Raw genomic sequence first — 8,582 nt, 5'->3', positions numbered from 1 at the left:
TTTGACATTCATAAGTGCTTGTTATAGCCTAAATTGAATAAAGAAATTTTGACTTTGACTTTGAATATTTACAGACTGTTACCGACACAATAGCGGGCTTGATGTTTAAGCAAACCAAGTTAATGCGCAGCGCAGATTTTTGTCAGAACTACAACACTAAATAGAAGACAAATTGATGAAGACTGAATTTTTAATAAAAACTCAGATGCATTAAAAAGCAGTAGCCGTCATTGTACAAATTTAAACGAAAAAATAAAATGTTGGTGAAATAATTTTGGAAACTTTCCGGAGTCCACACCGAAGTTTTTGTCACTTGAAAACCTTCAACTTCTCGCTACTACTATACCTACTGAATTATTTTTGCATAATGTCACCGTCGAAGAAAAAATTACGAATAATTCTTCTCTGCATAACTATATCATCTAGAACTTCATCGGTTTCTTTTTGTTTTTCTACAAGGATAAAATTTTCAAACTGACACGGAATTGAGCTAAACTTTAAAATTGTCTTTTAATCATTGCACATTCTACATTTTCGCCAGTTTTTTCTTCGGTGATGTCATCAGGCGAAAACAATTTAGCAGTAGCAGGAAGTTAAACGTTTTCAAGTTGAAAAAACTTCGGTGTTGCTCCTGGAAAATTTTCAAAATTATATCACCAATATTTTTATGTTTTTTTATTTAAAATTTGGTCTTCATCAATTTGTCTTCTATTTATGTGTTGTAGCTCTGAAAAAAATCTGCGATTAATTTGGTTTGTTTCAACATCAAACCCGCTGTTGTTGTCGGTGACAGTCTGTAAATAATAAGAAATATTGAAACGAATTCTTTAAAAATATCAATATTTATTTTCTAATCTTAGGTAATCTTTATTTTCTTAACTTAGGTACACTGTCTAAAATATGGTCCCGATTGTTTAAACAAATAATCTCGATCTTGTTCTTTTCAGGTTCTACGTGAGACTTCTCGTTTTATTTTTTCTGTAAATAGTTAGAAATTAAAAAGCACAGGCAAAACATTATTAATAATAAAACAGTCACAGAAACCATACCGAATTTTTATAAAAAACCATAAGAGAATAATATTCTAGCCTATTGGCCGACTGACAAGAAATTAGAAGGTAAATAGATATAAGAAATGCCAAAATATACAGCGAAAAAGGCCTCAAGTGCCATAAGAACCAAAAATCAGACATGCAAAATCACACCTTCAAAAATAATTATTGTTATCAAAAAGCAATTATGTTCATTCTATGAAGCCGCAATGTTAGTAAACTACCCAAATATATCTTTAAAAAGCGAATATTTAAGCAATAATTCAACAAAACATAATTCGTACATAGAAAAAGGACACTACCAAAATTGTGGCCACACATTTGCTATACAAATAAAATTGAGCTATTACGCGATAGAAGACCGCAGTATCCGTTCGGGCTTTATTCTAGGTAATAGTAACCACTTCATTAAATTGTGTGAATTTCTTCATTAAACTATGTAAATATATAAATAAGTAACCTAAAAAATAAATAATACAAAAAAGTAAACCTAAATAAGTAATAAATAGAATCTGAATAATGAAAAAACTTTATAAATCAATTTCGCTAAATTTAATTGGTGTTTACTTCTTTTGTTCAGCGCCATCCTTTGTAACTATTTTCACTAGTGTAAGTCCTCGACAATTCGTTTTATAGTTTTCATTGTCAATTTAATGAAAAAATAGATGATCTAACAAATGAAATAACCATTACGAATGCACGCCACTCTCCCGGCGCTGTCCGCCGAGTACCGCAGAAACGGCGCTTGCGCCCCCTCGTCGCGCCCGCGTATCTCCTTTTGCACGGCGAATAAGAACAGCAGCGTATTTCTGGCTTTATTCCGCGTTAGAAGTGAGACATACGTAATTGTTGGCTTTTTAAAATTATTTTTTTACTATTTTTAAAAATATTAAAATTATAATTTAAGTTATAAAAATGTATCTTGACGTGTAGAATTCAATTTTACAATAAAAACTAAAAGCCCCTATGGTGATAGTGGCTCTTATCGTAGGATACGACGATATATCCGTGCAAAATTACAGCTTTCTAGCATTGATAGTCCCTGAGCAAAGCCGCGGACGAACGGACAGACAGACAGACATGGCGAAACTGTAAGGGTTCCGTTTTTGCCATTTTAGCTCCGGAACCCTAAAAATCGTACGTCCATATGAAACAGTGTGGATATTAATAATTTGGGATAAACATTTTCGTTGAAAAACCAGGATCCCCTTTTCTATTTTTTTCAATCTGTACTATGAAGTTAGAATAATTCTTAACGGAAAAACTGTAAAATGAACTACAAAACCAGAAAGTATTTTTTTGTTAATCGATAAACTCCATGCCCGGGCTGGAACCTACGATCCTCTACTTATAATGCCATAGGACAAAGCACTAAGCTACCAGGAATTTATAACTGTACGTACTTATAGCTACATAGATATTAGTCCTTGATCTCCAGAGGAATGGAGTTTAATCATAAATCCCCAAAATACTGTTCATTAGAATATTAACTAGAATACTCAGGGCATAAACTTCCAACCAATAAGAAGATGAAAGCATTTGTAAATTAGATCTGAATTTCTCACTTAAGCGCCAGCGTAAGTAATTAAGAGTAACATTATTACTTTATTACTTTTGTTACGAAAATTTTGATGGTTGTCAAGTCGCCTTATCTCTAAAAAATGGCCAAGTGCGAGTCGGCTCGAAGACTCCGTAGAAATCTTTGAATATCCAGTGATAGCATAGCCCCTTTCTTAAGCAAATGTAAGCAGTGCGACATATATAAATTGTTGTTGAGGCTGAAAAGTAAGCAATAGACGAACGAGTTAGTTTGAAGGCCGACCCGAGGGGGAGGCTACGATAATGCGAGTTCATCCATTTGTACTTTTGGCCGAGACTAAAACATTGTGCTTTTCACGACCACTGCGAGGAAAAAAAATTATTTATCACAAAAAAACAATAACAATTCAAAGACTGCGTTGCTACCGCCCAAACTCCCGCTAAATTTAAGTTTTTTCTTTTGTGACAATTATTATATTTAAACGAGTTCGTTCTTAGTGGCCAGTACCCAACCACATATTTTAAAAAAAATAAAATGTCATCTTTGTCATTCCGACCTGCTGCAATGCTGTAGCGTTTATCCATACTTAAAAAATAAAGCATTTTGTGCATATTATGCGTTTAAGAAAAAAAACACCTCATAAAAGTCATAAATGACGCATTCTAATTGGTCAATTTAATTTCACAAGCAGCAAACGATTACTTTTGATAGGTCCGATTCTCGTTTCAGCACGCCAGGAATGAAATTCTAAAAATAAACTCTAAAAAGTCGTATCGTACATGAAATACATATTATAATATATTGATACAACCTGTTACCGTAATGTGTCACTTGTGGTCGTGTTTTGCGAGCCATAAAGTAAATAAATAACCTAAGTCAACTGTTAAATGTACTTTTCTCAAACATGCTCGGAAATGTATGCGTTAATGTCACGAAATGGAGACATGAAGTTTCTCATTTATGGCTCCCTACCACCTCCCTACATAACTTCTTGGCCTAGGCCATGAAGTATGTATGAAAATCCATTATTGTCCGCTGCTCTAACTTTTTAATTTTAAACTGACAAAGGAAAAATTACGAACAGCCAACCACCACTACTCTGTAAGCATTTGCGATACTGCGATGCGATGCGAAGCGATGCGATGCAATGCGAAGCGATGCGATGCGATGCGATGCGATGCGATCGATGCGATGGATGCGATGCGGTGCGATGCGATTCGATGCGACGGACGGACGGACGGACGGATGGATGGATGGGTGGATGGATGGACGGACGGACGGACGGATGGATAAAATGTTTCCTCACATTGTTTGAGAAAATCACTATACAAACCTCGGCCAGAACAGGGATTGCTGGACTCGTTTTATCCGGCCAACTCGTCCATCAATCCCTTACTTCATGGCCTCTGCTCTGCAGTAATGTACTATATATAGGCAGTTTTGGGTACTGAATTTAGGTTATCTATGGCCACATTTTCGAGCAGTGTCGTGGAAAATATTTAAATAGTATTTTTTTATTATTTAAATTGTACTGTTTGTTTTGTTAAGGTATTTTAGACTCAAAGTGCTTTGATTTTTAATTTTATTGGAGACCGTTAACGCTTGTGGGCTTCTTGAGGTATTTCTAGGTTCGAGAGTTCCTATAATACCGTGCCTCTCACTCTCCTATTAAATACTACTAAAGTGAGCGGGACGAAGTACGATGTTCTAACTTTGGAATACAAGGCCTTCTCTACATGCATTGGTAGCTAAGGTTGCTAGGGATAAGGATACAGTTTACTCACACTAGGAATAGTAAAGTTTATAGAGCTTCGTATACACAGAAAAAAAACTTTTATTCGTGACATACACAGGACTTTAGCTATTAGCGACTGTCCAGCCTGAGTCGTGGCCAGATAAGACTGGTCTGTTCGAATCCAATAAACCGATTACTACCGTCAACCAACCAGTGTTGGTCTTAGTTGGTGGTAAATTCAAATTCAAATGATTTATTCAGTAAATAGGCCGCAATGGGCACTTTTATACGTCATTTTTTAAACTACCAGCGCTTTCGGAAAGACCATCATTGCCAAGAAGAATGCGCCTCTAGAAACTTGGCAGAAAGTCATTTTTTCATAATAATATAATTAAAATAAAATACTTAAGAACATACAATTAAAGTAAAAAAATACAAAAAATAATAATAAAAAAATACAGGGATGTATGGGGTCCCTTAGTTACAATACTAAACACTAACTATATCTACTATATAGGTACTACGAGGAATAAGGGTATTTCACCAGATAGCTCGCCAATTATAAAACCTTGCAACCCTGTGATAGAAAAGATGATATATTTTATCTTTCTTTGACACACGCAAATGTCAAAAATGATACATGAAATAAAGGAATATTTAATTAATAGAGACTTAGAAGCAAGATTGTCAAAATAATTATATGCTTAACCAGTACCCTTTTTTATTTAACCTACTACCTTTGCCCGCGGCTTCGTTTGCGTAAACAATTAGGTTCTGCAGTTGAATTGAAATTCTGGGAATTTACTAAATCCTCAATGAGACTTTCCAAAAATGGTATCGTAGTCGTCATTTGTGTTGTTTGAAGAACACCTTCGCAAAATCTTATGTCGACAAAGATCATCCGCTTCACATCAGCCGTAGGACGTATTCTGTTCAACATAACCCCTTTTAACACGAAAGCTAAACTTAAATACCTTGGCGAGGTGTCAATATGCACAGGCGTGTGTTCTAAGGCCGTGTCCAGACTGGCGAGCAATGATGCTAATCCTTTTAGTGGCTAACGAACTGGCGGGCACTGGCGCCTGCCCGTATAGGCTTACATTGACTTCCTATGTCGTTTGAACTATGTGTATACGGCTTTAGATGGTGTATTTCAGCAGACGGGGCTCTTAGAATTTTCATATTTAATTGGCTTTGTAGAGGCGCGTTGTCGAGTTCCGTGGCGCCGTAACACCTCGATTCCCAACTGTGTTGCCTAAGTTTTACAAGCTTTTATCTACACCCATATAGTAAATACTCAATTATGCGTTCAAAAATCATAGGTCATAAACCATAGGTTATAATACCAGTATTACGACATTGGATTCTATTATGAACACGCTGTATCGTAATGGTCATTACGATACAGCGTGCTCATACAACATTACAGCAGGGGGGGGGGCCGCGACCACGTGCAGCAGCATATCGTCGCGCTTGCAGCGGGCGCAGCTCGTGGGGCAGACATACCTACCTAGTTTGTGTTAATGCAGGTCATTCTCAATGGTTCTTGAACGCATGATAGAGGATTTAATATATGGATTTAGATAAAATATTGTATATAACCGTACGTAATTAGGCCTTAAAACAATCATGTGACCCTATATGAAACTCGGCTACGCCTCGTTTCATAAACCCACACTCGTGTTTTAAGGACCCCTATTACGATACAGTTGCATAAAATACTATTATTTAACTTGCGTGCAACGTACATGTGTATACATATTTATTTATGCATGTTTATACGGGTCAAATCGAAGAACGGAAAAAAGTGTAATGGTATCCACAGAACTGGGTGCATCCCACGAGATATAACTAAAAATTATCTAATTTAATATTAATTACGTTCACAAGATGAAATTTAGCTGCCTATAACAACAACAAGTATATTTTTTAACGTATAATGCTTAAATTATGTAACATTATTTTTATATAACTTAAATTTTTATAAGATTTATATGGACTAATTTCTTTTAACATAACATACATTAAATAGGTATACCTATCACTCACGATATATAACAATTATTATGTGCAAATGGTAAATTATGTGGGGCGAGCGAGCGAAGCGAGCGAGCAAAACGAAACGGGGGAGAAGTGCTTTGGATAGGTTAGGTTCCCTCCCGCCTTAGCCTTCGATGTTAGGTTTTTACAAGCTTTTATTTAGTTTCACCTATCCAGTTCTGTCTGTCTGTAATAAAATCTTGCAAGTTAAATTCGACCAACTTCAAGTAGTTGGATTGACTTGAAATTTGGTATACTTATGTAAATTGCGTGACAATACAATAATCTGGTAGTGACCTTCGTAAACATTGCAAGTTCGAAAAAAAAATAGGAAATGTTATAATTAGTTGTTTCAGTTACATTTTTGCTTCTCACTTTCATCAAGTTTTGTTAGTTCCGAACTGTTTCATTTCCTTAGTAGGAAGCCGAACACGCAGAGCTATGGACAAAGTTGCCATAACAATGGACCATTTGGACCCTTTTTAGGTAGGAAACCCTAAAAAGTTTCTCCGGCATTCAAATCAAAAAGTAAGTCTCGTGATTGTATGAAAAACTTGCTCAAACTTGGCGTGGAACTATTTCATCATACAACTGTACAAGGTTATCTTAAGGTCTCTACCTAATTCACCGTGCCCGTAATAGGAACGGAATGTAAGGCCACTGTTACACATGCTCGTTAGTAGCAAGAGAGCATGCTACTATCGAGCAAATGCTACCTAGTAGCATGTGTGAACAGGACATGCTACTATCGAGCATGCTTATTAGTGGCATGCTCGAGACGGGGGTGGAAGGGGGAAAGGTAATAAGCAAGTTTGAACGCGTTTGCTTCAGTCCATGAGCATCATTAGTGGCATGCTCATAAGCATGCTAGTAACGAGCATGTGTAACGTGCCTTAACACGCTTACATGGCACGCGACGACAGCGACAGTTGGTCAAGAAACGAGGTTTATCACAAAAAACCGGGCAAGTGCGAGTCGGACTCGCGCACCGAGGGCTGGGTTCCGTACACATTTTATTTATTTCTTTTTTATATTTGAGTTGACTGAATGAAAGGTAAATTGCGGTTTACGATTTATGACGTATTAAAAGAAACTACTTGCTAGATCTCGTTCAAACCTATTTTCGGTGGAATTTTGCATTGTACATCATATATTTTTTTTTAGTTTTATCATTCTCTTATTTTAGAAGTTACAGGGGGGCACACATTTTACCACTTTGGAAGTATCTCTCGCGCAAACTATTCAGTTAAATAAAAATATATATTAGAAACCTCAATATCAGTTTTGAAGACCTATCCATAGATACCCAACACGTAGGGTTTGATGAAAAAAAAATTTCGAGTTTCTGTTCTAAGTATGGGGAACCCCCAAAATTTATTGTTTTTTTTTAACAATTTTTGTGTGAAAATCTTAATGCGGTTCACAGAATACATCTACTTACCAAGTTTCAATAGTATAGTTCTTATAGTTTCGGAAAAAAGTGGCTGTGACATACGGACGGACAGACAGACAGACAGACATGACGAAACTATAAGGGTTCCGTTTTTGCCATTTTGGCTACGGAACCCTAAAAAGGCCGTGTGACCTTCTCTTCAATATCAGTCACAGCTTATATCAGTCTATATCACTAGAGGACATGGCCTGTTCCGTGACAGACCACTGAGCTCAATATTCCGCTCTGCTCCTCCTTGCTTTCGTTATTTGGTATTATGATACAAACTCGCAAGCTCGTGCGTTAAAACCAATACTCAGTCAGTAATTGCCTACATCCAGGCCTAAGCAATAATGTACTATTAAATTGGTAAACAGAAAACACAGCGTATTTATGTATGCACCCTTCTGACCGGGCGTTAATTAACAACCCACGGTAATAGGGTCCAGTATTTAGGTGTAAACACATTTTAATTATTCCAGGGCCTAAAACAAAACTAGAACGTGAGGGCACTGATTTATGAAGCCTTCAGGAATCCAATTTAGTTTTACACAGGGTTAATTTTACATTGTGCCTGAAACTAGGTACAGAGTTTTTTTAGATTATGTCTAAGCTCGATGTTTTTATTACTAATAGCCGATCGAATTAATCACCGTCAAAACACGCATTGACAGCGCGTTTTCGTTCCATAGAGCAGCCAAACAACTCGATTGCGTATCATATGTTTGCATCGATACAGGAGGCTACTACGAAATTCGAAAATCGAAGTTCGTATTGTACCGT

This window comes from Choristoneura fumiferana, chromosome 14 (assembly GCF_025370935.1).
Source record: "Choristoneura fumiferana chromosome 14, NRCan_CFum_1, whole genome shotgun sequence".
Lineage (NCBI taxonomy): Eukaryota > Metazoa > Arthropoda > Insecta > Lepidoptera > Tortricidae > Choristoneura > Choristoneura fumiferana.
The sequence above is the reverse complement of the archived record's forward strand: the minus strand, read 5'-3'. Positions refer to the sequence as shown.